The sequence below is a fragment of the Tenrec ecaudatus genome, chromosome 2, assembly GCF_050624435.1.
Source record: "Tenrec ecaudatus isolate mTenEca1 chromosome 2, mTenEca1.hap1, whole genome shotgun sequence".
In the NCBI taxonomy this organism is placed as follows: Eukaryota; Metazoa; Chordata; class Mammalia; order Afrosoricida; family Tenrecidae; genus Tenrec; species Tenrec ecaudatus.
In genome coordinates, this window is record NC_134531.1 from 207,289,025 (window position 1) to 207,306,186 (window position 17,162).

Genomic DNA, 17,162 nt, shown 5'->3' on the forward strand with positions numbered 1-17,162 from the left:
TCACTGTCCCTCAGACCCATTGGAGGACCAGTCTATAGTTAAAAAACAACAACTTATGAACAAATTCCTATGCACACTGCACATATCTTATTTTGACGTAAAAAAAAAAAAAACAAATGGGGCAAAAACAACCGGTGGGCCGGATAAATGTCCTCGGAGGGCCGCATGTGGCCCACGAGCTGTAGTTTGAGGACACCTGAATTCTATTTTATTCTTTTAAAAAAAGAAGTATCTTTTCAATCTTCCCATAAAACACTGTTTCTCAAAGTGGGCACACCCTGAAGCTGGGGGCACTGGAATGATTGGGAGGTGGGTGGAAGAAGGTATTGCAAAGCGAATGCCTATACTTTATCCTGGATTATGGGCTATAGTACAAAAGTTTTTAATTGCCAGGGGGTGCTGATTTTTTTTCCTGCAAAGTGGGGGAGGACAAATAAGTTTAGGTAGCTATACTGTAAGAATAACCTTGATTTTCAAATTTGGATACAATTAAAAGCAAGAGTGATGGACCAACGTGCCTCGTCATTCTCAAAACCTGACATAAAGGTACAGTTTCAAAGAAAACGTAACAGGGCCAAATAATTTTTTAAGAGGTTTGAGATCAGAAATGTTACTTTTGACAGTTCCCTATCCTTAAATACATGAATTAACGCAGAAATGGATACTTTGAAGAAACAGTGGTGCTCTAATAAAACCTGCTATAGGACAACTGGTATGAAGAAGATCTGTTACTCATAATAACCTGGAAGACGGGTGTGACACTTTCAGAACCTACAGCTCAATGAGGAGAGGTGAAATGGAAGATCAGCCATCTGGGTGACTACTAACTGCCACACTAGGCACTGGCATGGACAGACAGAGGCAAGAAAATCAAAGCTAGGAAGTCGACTTGAAGATCACAGCTCACAGCTCTGGGTAAGAAGAACCCAGGGTAGTTACTGACGCATAGAACTACCTGGTAAAAAGAAGATCAGCAATAACAATAAAAGTTGAGAAAAAGTATATTGCCAAAGAAACCACAATTGTCAAAATAGCTCTCAGAGCTCCCACAAAAAGCAAGCTGCAAAATCTGTGTAGTCCTCCTGACCCAAGGAAACAGAGAGATTCTCCCCAGCACCCCAGTATCCATGAAGGATAAAAGACAAGGTGAACTTTCCAGGGTGGAGTGAGGAGTTGTAGAGAACAACAGACCACACGGTTTTTCCTGCCTTTCTCCCAGAGTAGAAAATGAGAGAGAATAGCAATCCCTGACAGCAAGAGCTGAGCTGACAGTAAGGCCTTGGTGTACTCTTATAGACATAAACAACATCACTAAACATCAACATCAGACACTAAACATCAACATCAGACAAGGCCATTCTGTGGCCATAATGAACCAAGACAAAAATGAGTACATCTGCACACAGACACAACATAAGCCTTGTACAAGCCCATAAAATGCTAAAAGCATGAACCCCCCTCAATACACACACACACACACTCCCACCCCTGGCTGATATGAGCAATTACCTCCGCCACATCTTTAGCCTTGCTTGAGCCTGTGCACCTTAGAGACAGAATTTAATCAGATACTCAATCCTAAAATTGTTCCTACTTTCACAGAGTGCCTAACCTGAAGCAAACTCTTATTTTCTTGGACTCAAATCTTTTTTTAAAAATAATTTTATTGGGGGTTCATACAGCGCTTATCGCAATACATACACCCATCCATTGTGTCTAGCACATTTGTGCATTTATTGTCATCATCATTTTCAAAACATTTTCTTTCTACTTGAGCCCTTGGTATCAGTTCCTCATTTTCTTCCTCCCTCCCCTACCATCTCTCCCTCACAAACCCTTGATAATTTATAAATTGTTATCATTTTTTCATGTCTACACTGACCTATGTCTCCCTTCACCCACCTTTCTGTTGTCTATCCCCCAAAATCTCAAATCTTATAAGTACTTACTAACATTCTCTTATTGCAATTCCCCTTATTTACAGTGGTTTGTGGTACCAACTTGCTCACCTACAGATGTGTTCCTGGTGGCCTCTGCTTAAAGGTCACAAATTCTTTTATTATTATAAAGGTGTACTAACGTGGACATAAACAACTTCACAAAACATTACCAGGAGTAACTAACTGTCTGTGGGCTGTTAGTCTTGTTTAGAACCAAGGGCTGCTGTTTATACTCCATTCTACCTTTCAAAATGCATGTTTTTCTACTGCAACTGTCAGGCTCAGTCATCACTGCATAGTGTGAGCAGCATTTGCTAGTTCAGTCGCTAAGTCCCCAGAAGTTACATCTGAATCTAATAAAAACTTCAGAACACTAAAATAGTTCTCTTTATGTGAGGTACAATGATTGGGGAAGATTTTGACTTGTGTATTTGGGAGAGCTGTTTGTATTATAGCTGAAAAAGAAGGATCCACACAGACATTTCCCAGCCAAGGGAAAGGACTGAGATAGCGATGACTATCCATCAAGAAGCCAGCATCACCTTCCTTAGTATAGAGTTGTTGCTGTTGTTGGTGGGTGCCAGAGAGGCGGTTCTGATCCATAGCGACCCAATGTACAAGAGGACGAAAACACTGTCCAGTTCTGAACCATCCTCACAATTGTTCCTATGCTTGAGGCCACTGTTGCAGCCACAGTGTCCATCCCTCTCCTTGAGGGTACTCCTCTGTTTTGCTACCCCTCGACTTTACCAAGCATAAAGTCCTTCTCCGGGGACTGGTCTCTCCTGACAACTTATTCAAAGTATGTAAGACAAAGACTCGCCTTCCTTGCCTCTAAGGAGCACTCTGGCCTTACTTCTTCCAAGACAGATTGGTTTGTCTTTTTGGCAGTCCATGGTACTATCAATATACTTCACCAGCACAATTCAAATGCATTGATTCTTCTTTGGTCTTCTTTATTCAATGTGCAACTTTCACATGCATATGAGGTGAATGAAAAGATCCAAGGCTTGGATCAGGCACACCTTAGTCCTCAAAGTACCCTTTCTGTTTTCAACACTTTAAAGAGGTCTTAAGTAGCATATCTACCCAATGCAACACATTTTTTTATCTTTTGACTGTGGATCCAAACAAGACAAAATCCTAGACAACTTCAACCTTCTCGATTCACCATGATGTCACATATTAGTCCAGTTGTGAGGATTTTGGTGTTCTTTATATTTAGCTATAATCCACACCGAAGGCTGCGATCCTTGATCTTTTCCAGCAAATGTTTCATTCTTCCTCACTTTCAACAAGCAAGGTTGTGCCATGTGCACATAGCAGGTTGTTAACAGACCTTCCATCAATCCTAATGCCACATTCTTCTGCACATAATGAAGCTCCTCTGATTATTTTCTCAGCATACAAATTGAACAAGTACGGTAAGAGGATACAATCCTAACACACACCTTTCCTGAGTAGGCCCTTGTTCTATTTCCACAACTGCCTCTTGATTAATATAGAGTAGTACCTGGGAAAGAGCTGCCAGCTCAGTACTGCCTTGGACATATTGCACAGATCATTTGTATCATGTGGTTAGAGCTCATCAGTGGAAGCAGTATGATTATGATAGATGCTACCAAGCTTGAGAAGCCCTCTATGCCATTCTCTCCCATGTGCAAGCTAGAAAGAGGGCAGCTGAGGCCCTAGAGCAGTGGTTCTCAACCTGTGGGTCATGACCCCTTTGGGGAGGCAAATGACCCTTTCACAGGGTTGCCTGATTCATAACAGTAGCAAAAGTACAGTTCTGAAGTAGCAACAAAAATAATGTTATAGTTGGGGAGTCACAACACAAGGAACTGTATTAAAGCATTGCAGCATTAGGAAGGTTAAAAACCACTGCCCTAGAACATGCAGCCAACATAAGGAATAATAGAACTATAAACAGCAGGTAGTTAGTACCCCAATCACTCTGATAAGAAAGATGATCACTGATTCAATATATATATTAAGATATTAATATAGGTAGAGTAATGGAAGCAAAGTCTGATAATAAAAACGCTGGGAAAACCACACCTTGATTTATGTTGGAACTACAAAGAGCTAAACTCTAAAGGTAAAGAAAGAGCTAAGCTAAACAAGTCCTTTAGAACGCTTCAGCCTTAATTCTGCTTATGTAGTTGCCCCCAGACCTTACATTGAAATTAAAGTGATTTCAGACTAAAGGTATATTAGAGGTACCAGACAAGAAGCTCTCCAAAAATGACACAGTCAACCAAGGGCTCAAATATATTCCCCAAAGTAATTCTGCAAACAAAAAGTCTAGCACATCCAAAGAAATTGTACTTTCTATTATTAATATATAAAATATGCACATGAAATTAATGACAATTGATTAGAGGCAATAATAAATCTCAATAAAACAGATTGACATACAGTCTGCAACAATGGACTCAAGTATAACAATGATTGTGAAGATGGTGGGGAACCAGGCAGTGTTTTGTTCTGTTGTATAAAGGGACACTATGAGTCAAATCTTATTACAGAGCACCTAACAACAATCTTTATGAAAGAAAACTATCACATCTTTCTCCCTGTGATTAACTTGTGGGTTCAAAGTGTCAATCATCCAGTTAGCAGACAAGCAACTTTAACTACCAGGTCTTCTTCAATGATATGGCTGAGGTATAAATACATGGCTAAATGTTGACACATACCCCAAAAAGGCATACAAAGCCCCCTGGAAAGACTATGAACCTTATTGATTTGGGGCATCAAATTATTAATTGACCATACCTGAACAAGCCTAGACTTCAGTAGCTACACATGACAAAGACTATAGACTAACAAAGTTAATTCAGGATGATCGCTAAGCAAATAAAGGTCAATATAACTGCAACAACAATAAACCTAGGTGGGAAATATGTCTGAAAGAATTACTACTATATTATTTTTAAATGTCCAATTTTCAGTAAAGTTCTAAAGGATACAAAGAAATAAAATATGGGCCATATACAAGAAAGAATCCATCAACAAAAACCATCCCTGAGAGACATAAGTCAGTGTAAGACATGAAAAAATAATAATAATTTTTAAATTATCAAGGGTTCATGAGGGAGGGAGGGAAAAAATGAGGAGCTGATACCAAGGGCTCACGTAGAAATAAAATATTTTGAAAATGATAATGGCAACAAATGTACAAATGTGCTTGACACAATGGATGGATGTATGGATTGTGGTAAAATTTGTATGATCCCCCCACCACACCCCACCCCCCAAAAAAGCAAGATTCATAATCTGCACAAAATTGAATTAGATTCCTTTAAAGGGTAAAATCACTTTTTCTCCTGTCTTTGAAAATGTCTATCTTATTAAATGAGAGTAATATAATAAAACAGTTATCTATCATTTTTAAAATCCTAAATAAGTCCAGATGTTTAACTCACTAGACATTTAAGTTATTCCCTTTATGGCTATTATGAAAAATGCCAGAAACACTAATAAATCCATCTTAGTTGAAGGACAGCTAGAATGCTCCTTAGAAGCAAATATGGTGAGACTTTGTCTCACATACTTTGAACAGATTATCAGGAGATACTAATACTAGTCCCTGGAGAAGGACACCACGATTGGTAAAATAGAGTCAATGAAATCTGAGGAAATTTTCAAAGAGCTGTACTAACACAATGGTAGCAACAATAGCTCAAGCACAGGAGTGAGTGTGAGGATGCATCAGCGGGAGGTATGTGTTCCATTCTGTTGAACATGGGGTTGTTAGGAGTCAGAGCCAACCTGATGGCACCTCACAATAACAACACTGAGTATACTTAAAAATGTAAAGAAAATCATGTCTCAATAATCAAAAGAAGGTATGAAATTGACATCTCAAGAAATAAAGACTGTCAAGAAGAAATGACAGAAATGATAAAAATAAACAAAATTAAAATTCTGGAGTTTGGGAAAATCAGGCAAAAAGCTTAACAACATATTTCAGTAGGCAGAAAAGAATCGGCAAACATGAAGAGATGTCAACAATGGGTATCCATATAAAGAACAGAGAGAAAAATGAAGGGAAATTAATGACACTTATGGGACATCACCATACATACAAACATATGCATCATTAGAGTCCCAGAAGGAGAGGATGGAGAGAAAGGGGTAGAAATAATATTAGAATAAGTGAGAGTAAAAAATTTGATAGAAAACAATTTTCATCACCACATATCCCAATAAATTCCCAAGAAAAAACTTAAAGACATTCACACTTTGACAAGTGATAATAAAATTAATTATTGAAAAACAAAGACATGACAAAATAATAATTCATAAATTATCAAGGGTTTATGAGGGAGTGGGAAATGGAGAGGAAGGGGAGAAAAATGAGGAGCTGATGCCAGGGGCTTAAGTGGAGAGCAAATGTTTTGAGAATGATGATGGCAACGAATGTACAAATGTGCTTTATACAATTGATGTATGTATGGATTGTGATAAGAGTTCTATGAGCCCCCAATAAAATGATTAAAAAATAAAATAAATTTTAAAAGAAATACAAAGGCAAGCAGAGAATGTTGAAAACCACAATAAGGAAGCAATTCATCGTACAAAAGGAATACTCAGCAGAAAAAATAGTTGATTTCTCATCAGAAACCATGAAAGCCAGAAAGCAATGGAATGATATATTCAAACTGAAGAAAAGAACTGTTAAACACAAATTCTATATCCAGCAAAATTATCCTTCAAAACATAAGACAAATTAATACATCCCCTGGTAACAAAAATGGAGGGATTTTTCTCTAGAAAGTGTATCCTACAAGAAGTCCTAAACGGACTTCTTCAGACTGAAATAAAATAACACTAGACAGTATGTCAAATCAGTATGAAGAAATAAGACAAAAGTAAAAGTAGTTATACAAGTTGAGAGGAAAAATAGCATATTTGTAACTTTTAGTTTTGCCTATCTGATTTTAAAAACTGCAAAAAGCAATAATCTGAAGACTGCATTAATGTACACAGAATGTATAATTATGTAATTTATATGACAATAACAGCATAATGGAGGGTGAGGGAATAAAGCTACATCAAAAATTTGTATACTATTGAAATTCAATTAGTAATACTCCAAACTACACTGTTACAAGTTTTAAAATGTTAATTGTAAGCCTTAAGCCAAGGACAAAAGGAAATAAATTCTTAAAATAATAAGTGGTAAAAGAATAAAGTGGCATGGTAGAAAATATCTACTCACCACAAAAGAAGGTGGAAGGGAAGAATAGAAAGACAAAACCATATGACAAAAAACAAATAAGAAAATGGCAAACATAAATATCACATTATCAGTAATTACATTAAATGGAAATGAATTAAACACCACAAAAGGGCAGAGATTAGCAAAATAGATTTTTTTAATTGGAAAAAAAGATCCATTTAGTCTATCTACAAGAGACACACTTGATATTTAAAGGCACAAGTGGGTTGAGTAAAAGACTGGAAAAGTATTCAAACCAAAAGAAATCAAAATGGCTAAATAATATCAAACAAAATAAATTTTAAGACAAAACTTGTTATTAGAGACAAGAAAAGAAGGGCACTGTGTAATAAAAAGGAGCCTACTCATTAAGAAGATATAACAATTATAAATATAGGCATTTAACAGCAGAGGCCCAAATGCATGAAGCAAAAAATTAAAACAAAAGTGGAGGTTTCAAAAACAAAAATAGACTAAAATAGAATACTTAATTATGTTAATAGAAACTAACATAATTACTGCTGTTAGTTGCCCTGGAATTGGTGCTAATTTATGATAACCTGATGTATACAAAATCAAAACATTCTGGGTCCTGTACATCTTAGGGTCATGGTACATTTAAGTTCATTGTTGGTACTATTACATCATATTTCCCACTAAAGATAGCTGTCATTTTCCCTGACCCTCTATGTATTAAGTTAGGTGCTGTCGAGTCAACTCCAACGCATAGTAACCCTAAGTATAGCAGTACATAGTAATGCTTGGTCCTGTGCCACCCACAAAATTGTTATGTTTTAACCCATTTTTGTAGCCACTACGTTAATTCATGTCCTTGAAAAGTTACCTCTTTTTTCATTGACCATCTACTTTACCTGTGGATTGGTCACTCTTGATAGCATCCCCAAAGTATGTGAGATAAGGTCTCAGCCTCCTAGCATCTAAGGAGCATCCTGGCTGTACTTCTTCCAAGATAGAATATGTACTGTTCAGACAGTCCATGGTATATTCAATATTCTCTAACACCATAATTCTAACGCATCGATTCTTCTCTGGTCTTTCTTCATTTTCTAGCTTTCACATGCATATTAGGCAACTGAGACTACTATGGGCTGGGTCAGGTGCACCCTAGTCCTGAGAGTTGATACCTTTGCTTTCTAACGCTTTAAAGAGGTCTTTAGCAGCAGACCAGCCTAGTATAATATATCATTTGATCACAGCTGCTTCCCCGAATATTGACGGTGGATCCATGTAAAATGAAATTCCTGACAAGTTCAATCTTTTCTCCACATAGCATGATGTTGCCTACTGATTCAGTTGTGACCTTCCACTTTGCTAAAAATGTGGTCCTAAAGTGAATCTACTGCTTAACTAAAAATCATGTCTTTTTGTAGTGATTTTATCTTTCCTGATGACATGCCCAAAGTAAGCAAGCTAAAATCTCCCCATCTTCATTTCTAAGAAGCATTCTTGTTGAATTGTTTCTAAGACTAATTTGTTCATTCTTCTAGCAATCTATAAAATATTTAATATTCTTCATCAACATCATAATCAGAATTCATCAAATTTTCTTTGATCTTCCTTTTTCATAATTCAGTTTTTATATGCATTTCCAGGTACCAAAGCATTGAAAAGACCATGGCAGTGGGTCACACCTTAGACATCAAAGTGACATCTTTGTTTCTAAAAACTTTAAAGGAGTCTTTGCAGTATACTTACTAAATGTAACGTCATTTGATTTCTTGACTGCTGCTTCATGGAAACTTCCTGCTAATCTAAGCAGCATGTAAAAATTGACAACTTCAATTTTTCCATTTATCATAATGTGTTTACTTGTCTAATTGTAAGGTTTGTGTTTTCTTCACATTAAGGTATACTCACTCTATAATGAAGCTTTTAGTCTTTGATCTTCCTTAGTAAGTGTTCAAGTTATCTTCATTTAACTAAGTAAGGTTGTGCTATCTGCATATTGTAAGTTATTAATGAGCCCTCCTCTAATCCTAATGCTGTTAGTCTTCATATAGTTCATTTCAGATTATTTGTATAATTTTTTTTTCAGGGGAGAGCGCGAACGCAGTCCCCCACTACCACAAATTATGCAGTCGAGTTTCCCACATTTGGGGAAATCCCAGGGGTCAGCACATCCGGAGTGCAATGGATAAGCCTCACCCTGGGAAAACCACCTTGGTGATCATGGTATCTCCCCTGCCAGGTAAGTATGATTATTTGTATAATACATACACTTACTAAGTCCAGTAAAAGGATACATCCCTGATATGTATCTTTTGTGATATTAAACTATACCGGATCCTCTTATTATTTGAATGACTGACACTTAGTTTATATACAAGCTCCACATGAGCATGATGAAGTGTTCTGGGTTTCCTAATCATTGCAAAGTTATTCATGATTTTCTTATGATTCACTCATTCAAATGAAAATACAGGTAAATATCTTTGTGGCATTCTCTGCTGTCATCCAAGATCCATCTGGAAAAAAGCAATCATTTCTCTTATTTCATATCCTGTTATGAATCCAGCTTAAACTTCTGGAAGTTCCCTGTCAAAGTACAGTTGAAGTAATTAATGAATTAGCAAAATTTTGCTAGCATGTGATATTAATGATTTTGTTTCATGATTTCCACGTTCAGTTCGATCACCTTTCTTTGGGATACATATGAATATAGACCTCTTCCAGTCAGTTGACAAGGAGCTATCTTCCAAACTTACTGACAAAGATGAGTGAGCACTTCACCCATCGCAATGTGTATATAGAAGCAGCTTTATTTGTATTCTGTCAATTTATGGAGCATTTATTTGACAATGACTTCAGTGGATTTTAGACTTTTTCCTTCAGTGGCCATGCTTTTTGATCATATTCTACCACCAGAAATAGTAAAATGTCAACCAATTCTGTGTATTCTTTGTTCTTCTTTTTTTTAATGATGCTTTATGCATCATTCAATTTTTTTGCATTGTAGTTCAGGATAGATTTTAAAATGTTATTTTTTTTACAAGTGTACAAAAGTGCTTGACACAATGGATGTATATGTGGATTGTGATAAGAGTTGTACAAGCCCCCAATAAAATGAAAAAAAGAGTTTGAAGACAGGGGAAAAAAATTTAAAATTTCTGACAAAAGGAATGTTACTATTAAGAAAAGTACCATAATCAAAGCAAAATTATTGTACTGTTTACATAAGAACAAATGGAGCAGGAAAAAAATAAAACTAAGAATATTAAAGAAAAAAGTGTTAAATGATTTATTGTTCCACTTAAATTTATTGTGTCCAAGTAGACCACGTGATTGTAGAGCACATGATTTTCTAATCAAAATAGCTATTAACAGTCTGTTTCATATTAATAACACCTACAATATTGATCCTCAAATGTTCCATTTCATTTTTGATGACTTATTTTGTTTTATTCATATTTTGTAGAGTTTATATTCCAATTACTATTATATTTGTGCATTGTTATTCCTCATCTGAGTCATACTGCATCAGCAAATGAAGACCCCCAGGACTTTACTCCAAACACATCATTAATGTATATTCTACATTAGGAGGTAACTCTTTCTAGTTGTATTCTAAATGCCTTCCAACCTGAAGGATTCAGTTTCTAGTCTATATTGGAAAATGTTTGATTGTTATCCATATGATTTTCACTGGTAGATTTTTCTAAGTAAATTTCCATGTTCTGCTTCCTAATAAAAGTCTGCAAGCTCTACTGAAAACTGTCCACTATGAGTAACTTTGAGGGTATTTGAAATACTGGGATTTCACTTCCAGCAGCATGGTAAGATCCAAAACAACACAGTATGACAAGATGAAAAGTAACGGTGGACTATATTACAAAATAACTAAGTCTAACAGACATCTGTTGAGCACTCCACCCAAACAACAGTAAGTACATTCTCAAGTGAATAAGGAATATTATCTAGGACAAGTCATCTAAGCCATAAAACAGGTCTCAGTAAACACATAAGAACTGAAATACACCAAAAAAATTAAAAATAAATAAAAAAAGAACTGAAATACAAAATATTATCACTGAAAACATACATTATATATATTACATAATGAATATACATTAATGATGTGGTTGGAGTAAAGCCTTGGGGATCTTCATTTTTAAATGCAGCATGATACAGACGAGGAATAACAACTGAAACATCTATTAGTTGCTGGAATACAAGCAACATAAGTAAATAACAAATCAATAAGTAGAACTTTTAGAAATTAACAAAATATACAGAAATTAAATTAATTATTCCTAAATAATAGATCAAAAAGTAAGGGAATTCTTTTTAATTATAAGCTGATTGAAAACAAAACCACAACATATGAAAACTTATGGGAGGCAACAAAAGCAATACTTAGAGAGAAAAATGTATTTTCAAAAAAAGAACCTGAAATCAATAACAAGCTTCAACTTTAAGAAATTAGAGAGGAGAAAAAAAAAGAAAATGATTAGGGCAAAGAATGTACAGATGTGCTTTATACAACTGATATATGTATATGTATGGATTGTGATAATAGTTATATGAGCCCCTAATAAAATGTTTTTTTTTAAAGAAATTAGAGAAAAGAAATATTAAACCAAAAGCAGACAGAAGAAAATAGCTGGGGCCGGCCCAAATCTCAACCCCAACCCCTCCCACAGGAGAATTCACTCCCTAGGACAGCTCAGAGGAGCACATCTGATCAGAGCACACAGGAGCAAACAAAGAGGAAAGAAGCAAGATGGAAACACATCCTGGCCCACTAAACCCTGAGGACACTATTTCTGCTCAGAGCAGCCAATGCACAGAAAGGACCATAGGGCCAACCCCACCACAAGACATGACGTCCCTCACTGACCCACAGCACTATGAGGGACAATACTGGAGGCACATTGCAGGAATTGCGCCCGATCTGACCATACCACACCAAGGTAAAATGCTACGGGCATACATCAGAGCAACAAGGGGAGCAAAGCAATGAAGGCTCCAGAGAATGCCAAAAATAGACTTTGGAGCTGGGGCGTGGCACCCCATCAGAATGGACTGTAAAACACTACTAAAGGTCAACAAACAGACCTGGACTTGTTTATAGGTTTTTCTTTGTCCTTGGGTTTTGTTGTTGTTGTTTTTTTCTTTTGTTCTTTGGTTTTGCTGTCTTCTGTTTGTTCTTATTATTGACTCTGCATATCTATCTAGATAAGATAGGTGGATAAACAATCTGAAGAAAACAACGGAACCAAAGGTTCCAGAGGGACACGAGAGAGGGAGAGGGGGAACAAAAGAAGTGGGTGCTAACAAACCCAGGGACAAAGGAACAACAAGTGTTCTAAAATCAATGGCAAGGAGGGCATAGGATGCATGCTAAGGCTTGATCAAGGGCAATGTAACAGAGGACTTAATGAAACCTGAATGAAAGCTAAACATGATAGTGGGACAAGAGGAAAGTATAAGGAAATAGAGAAAAGAACTAGGAGGTAAATGGACATTTATAGAGGTCTAAATATAGGCATGTACATGTGTAAATATATTTTTATATAATGATAAGAAAATAGATCTATGTGCATATATTTATGTGTTAAGTATTAAGGTAGCAGATGGACATTGGGCCTCTACTCAAGTACTCCTTCAATGCAAGAACACTTTGTTCTAATGACCTGGCATTCCATGATGCTCAGCTTCCCAACATGATCGCTGATGACAAAATGGGTGCATAAGCAAATGTGGTGAAGATGCTGATGATGCCTGGCTATCAAAAGATATAGTATCTGGGGTCTTAAAGGCTTAAAGATAAACAAGTGGCCATCAAGCTGAGAAGCAACAAAGCCCACATGGAAGAAGCACACCAGACTGTGTGATCATGAGGTTTTGTTGGAATCAGGTATCAGGCATCAAAGACCCAGAACCAAAAAACTTATCAATGTGAATGAGGGGGGAATGTGGAATGGAGACACAAAACCCATCTGTAGACGATGGGATATTCCCTTACAGAAGGGTCACAAGGAAGAGACCAGCGAGTCACGGTGCAGTATAGCACTGATAAAACATACAACTTTCCTCTAGTTCTTTAATGCTTCCTTCCTCCACTATCATGACCCCAGTTCTACCTTACAAATCCAGCTGTACCAGAGCATGTACACTGGTACAGATAAGAGCTGGAAACACAGAGAATCTAGGACGGATAAACCCCTCAAGACCAATAATGAGAGTAGCAATTCCAGGAAGGGAAGGGGAAGGTCGGAGGAAGGAGAGGGAACCGATCACAATGATCTACATATAATCCCTGCCAGGGGGACGAACAACAGAAAAGAAGAGAGACATTGGACAATGTAAGACATGAAAAAATAGTGATTTTTAAATTATCAAGGGTTCATGAGGACAAAAAAATGATCTGATACCAAGGACTTAAGTAGAAAGAAAATGTTTAGAAAATGATGATGGCAACAAATGTACAAATGTATCTGACACAATGGATAGATGTATGGATTGTGATAAGAGCTGTATGAGCCCCCTATAATTTTTTTTAAAGAAAAAAAAACCTACAGTCTAGGAAACCCACAAGGATAGTTCTACCCTGTCCTAGAGTATCACTATGAGTCAGCATGGACTTGATAGCTGTTAGTTGGGGTTTTAATTTTTTTATTAAAAGATCATTTATTCACAGCTTTTCTAACTCATAATAATCTAGACATAAATTATGTCAAGTATATTTGTGCATATGTTGCCTCATTATCTTATAGACATTTACTTTCTATCAAGAAAATGGTATCAGCTCCTCTTTTTTCTCTGCCCGTCCCCACCATCATGGCCCCTTGATAATTATAAATTATTATTATTTTCACATCTTACACTGACCATTGTCTCCCTTCCCCCATGGTTTCTGTTGTTCATTCCCCTGGAGGAGGGGAATCAGTTTTTATTATTTTTTTTATGAGTTTTGACAGGCCAGTGTACTGCTAAAAATGGGTGGCTTCCGCAAGGAGGGAACCTCAAGAATTTCAGACTTCTCAAATTTTAGATGGAAGGGCACTGAGGAGGTTCAAAAGACAGGAAACCAAGTTGTGACTGTGTGATAAATTGCCCAAGCAGTTTGGTGGGGCCCAAGGCTTATAAATTTTGGTTCGCTAAAATTAAAAAAATAGCAAAAATCAGAGCAAATATAAATAAAATATAGAATTTAGGGTTTTAAAGGCTTGAAGGTAAGCAAGCGGCCATCTAGCTCAGAAGCAACAAAGCCCACATGGAAGCATCACAAGGTGCTGAAGGGATCAGTTATCAGGCATCAAAGAACAAAAAATCCTATCATTGTAAATGAGGGGGGGTGCAGAGTGGGGACCCAAAGCCCATCTGTAGGCAAGTGGACATCCTCTTATGGAAGGGTTACGGGGAGGAGATGAGCCAGTCAGGGTACAGTGTAGCAACTATGAAACACACAACTGTCTTCTAGTTCCTAAATGCTTCCTCTCCCAAACCCACCCCCATTATCACAATCCCAATTCTACCTTACAAATCTGGCTAGACCAGAGAATGTACACTGGTACATACAGGAACTGAAAATACAGAGAATCCAGGACAGATGATCCCTTCAGGACCAGTGGTAAGAGTGGTAATACTGGGTGGAGGGTGGGTGGGGTGGAAAGGGGGAACCAATTATAAGGATCTACATATAACTTTCTCCCTGGAGGATGGACAACAGTAAAGTGGTTGAAGGAAGACATCAGACAGTGTAAGATAGGACAAAATAATACTTTATTCATTATCAAGGGTTCATGATGGAGGGAGGAATGGGGAGGGAGGGGGAAAATAAGGAGCTGATGCCAAGGGGTTGAGTGGAGAGCAAATGTTTTGAGAATGATGAGAGCAACGAATGTACAAATGTGCTTTACACAATTGATGTACGTATGGATTGTGATAAGAGTTGAAAATCCCCCAATAAAATTACTTTTAAAATAAATAAATAAAACACAGAATAGAAAAAATAGAGATCGTTGAAATCAAAAGTTGATTCTTTGAAATAATCCATTAAAAAACACCCTGTACCAAAAGAACCAATCTGTAACTAGACCTAAACAAACAAAAAGAGAGAGGGAGGAAAAAAATCCAGTTACTAAAATTAGAGCAGAAAGAGAAGATAATACTGTTTTTCTTACTGAATAAAATGGATTATGAGAGCACTGTGAACAACTGTTAACAAATTACACAACCTAAGTGAGATGAACAAATTCCTAGAAAGATTTAAACTATAGAAAATGACATAATAAAAATTAGAACATCTGAAGAGAACTAAAATAAATAGAGATTTAGTCAGTAATCAAAAATGTCTTACAATGAAATATCTGGGAACACCTACTCAATTATATCAAACATCTGAAGACTTAACATCAATCCATAAACTCTTTCCCAAAAAAAAAGAGAAACACTTCCCAATTCATTTTATGTGGTAACTATTACTATGACACAAAAACCAGACATAGATATCACAAGAACACATAACTATATTCCAGTACAGTTTATGGATATGATGCAAAAGGTCTCCAAAAAAATCTAACAAACTAAATCCAGTAATCACGATGTGTCTGCCAGTCTGTTGTACGATGATGGCTTATGCTTTACTGTGATGCCAGGAATTATGTCACTGCTATTTCAAACTCCAAGAGGGTCTCCCAAAGTGAACATGTCTTAGCACAGCTTCCAGACTAAGAAAAGACTAATACCACTTCAGAGGTATTAGCCACTGAAAGCCCTATGGAGAACACTGAAACATTCTCAGTCACTAAAAACCTAATAAATAGAAGCAGAACATAGTCAGAGATAGTGAGAGAAGATTAGTCCCTCAAAATATGACTGAGGAAGAACTACTTTCTCAAAAGCCGATTCAACCATAATGACAAGGATGGAATATAGCCTGTGAGACTAAAGCCTTCAGAACCTTCGTTTTCTGATGAGGGGTGACTTAAAATGAAAAAAAGAATGCTAAACACATCTATTAATCACCACATAAATCTAATAATTATCAGAACTTGGAATGTATGACGTATGAATCTGTGAAACTTGGAAATCATCAAAATTAAAGAGAATGCATGAAGATCAATATTTTCCGTGTTAGTGAGCTGAAATGGACTAGTGTTGGCTATTCTAAGTCAAACAATCACATGGTAGATTCAGGGGAATGGCACTGCAATCATCATCAAAAACAATCTATCTTGAGGTTCAATGCTCTCCCTGACAGAATCATAGCCATCCCCATATAAGGAAATCCAGTCAGTGCAACTATTATTCAAATTTATGCACAAGTTAACCATTAAAACTAGCTATGACGGAATTAAAGAATTTTACCAACATCTGCAGTCTGAAGTTAATCAAAGGTGATCAAGATGCACTGATAATTACTGGCAATTAGAATGTAAAAATTGGGAACAAAGAGAAAGGAGCAGTACTTGGGAAATATGGCATTGGTGATAGAAATGAACTATGATAGAATTTTGTAAGACCAACTTCTTCATCACAAATACATTTTTTCAACAACACAAAAGGTGAATATACATGTGGACTTCTCCAGATGGAACACACAGAAATCAAATTGACTATTTCGGTGGTATGAGACAACTGAGAAGCTCAATATCAGCAGCTAAAACCAGGCCGGGGATGACTGTGGAACAAACCATCAATTGCTCATCTGTAAGTTCACATTGAAGCTAAGGAAAATAAAAGCAATCTGAAAGAACCAAAGTACAACCTTGTATATCCCACCTGAGTTTAGAGAACATCTCAAAAATGGATTTGACGCACTGAACGCTAATGACAGAATGCTGATGAGCTGTAGGATGACATCAAGAACATCATGTATGAAAAAAGCAAAAAATTAAGACAGGAAAGAAAGGTAAAATAAAAGCAGATGTCAGAAGAAATTTACTCTTAATAGTAAAGTACCTAAGGCAAATGGAAGAAATGATGAAATAAAAGGGTTGAACAGAAAATTTCACAAGGTGGCTCCAGAA

At 36.6% G+C, this 17,162-nt stretch overlaps 1 non-coding gene across 1 annotated transcript; it reads right to left on the reverse strand.

Moving 5' to 3' along the window:
* Positions 1–9,220: 9,220 nt before the first annotated feature.
* LOC142442019 (U1 spliceosomal RNA) lies at positions 9,221–9,384 on the reverse strand. The gene has a single exon (XR_012783284.1). It is a non-coding gene; the product is annotated as a U1 spliceosomal RNA (small nuclear RNA).
* Between the last annotated feature and the right edge of the window lie 7,778 nt (positions 9,385–17,162).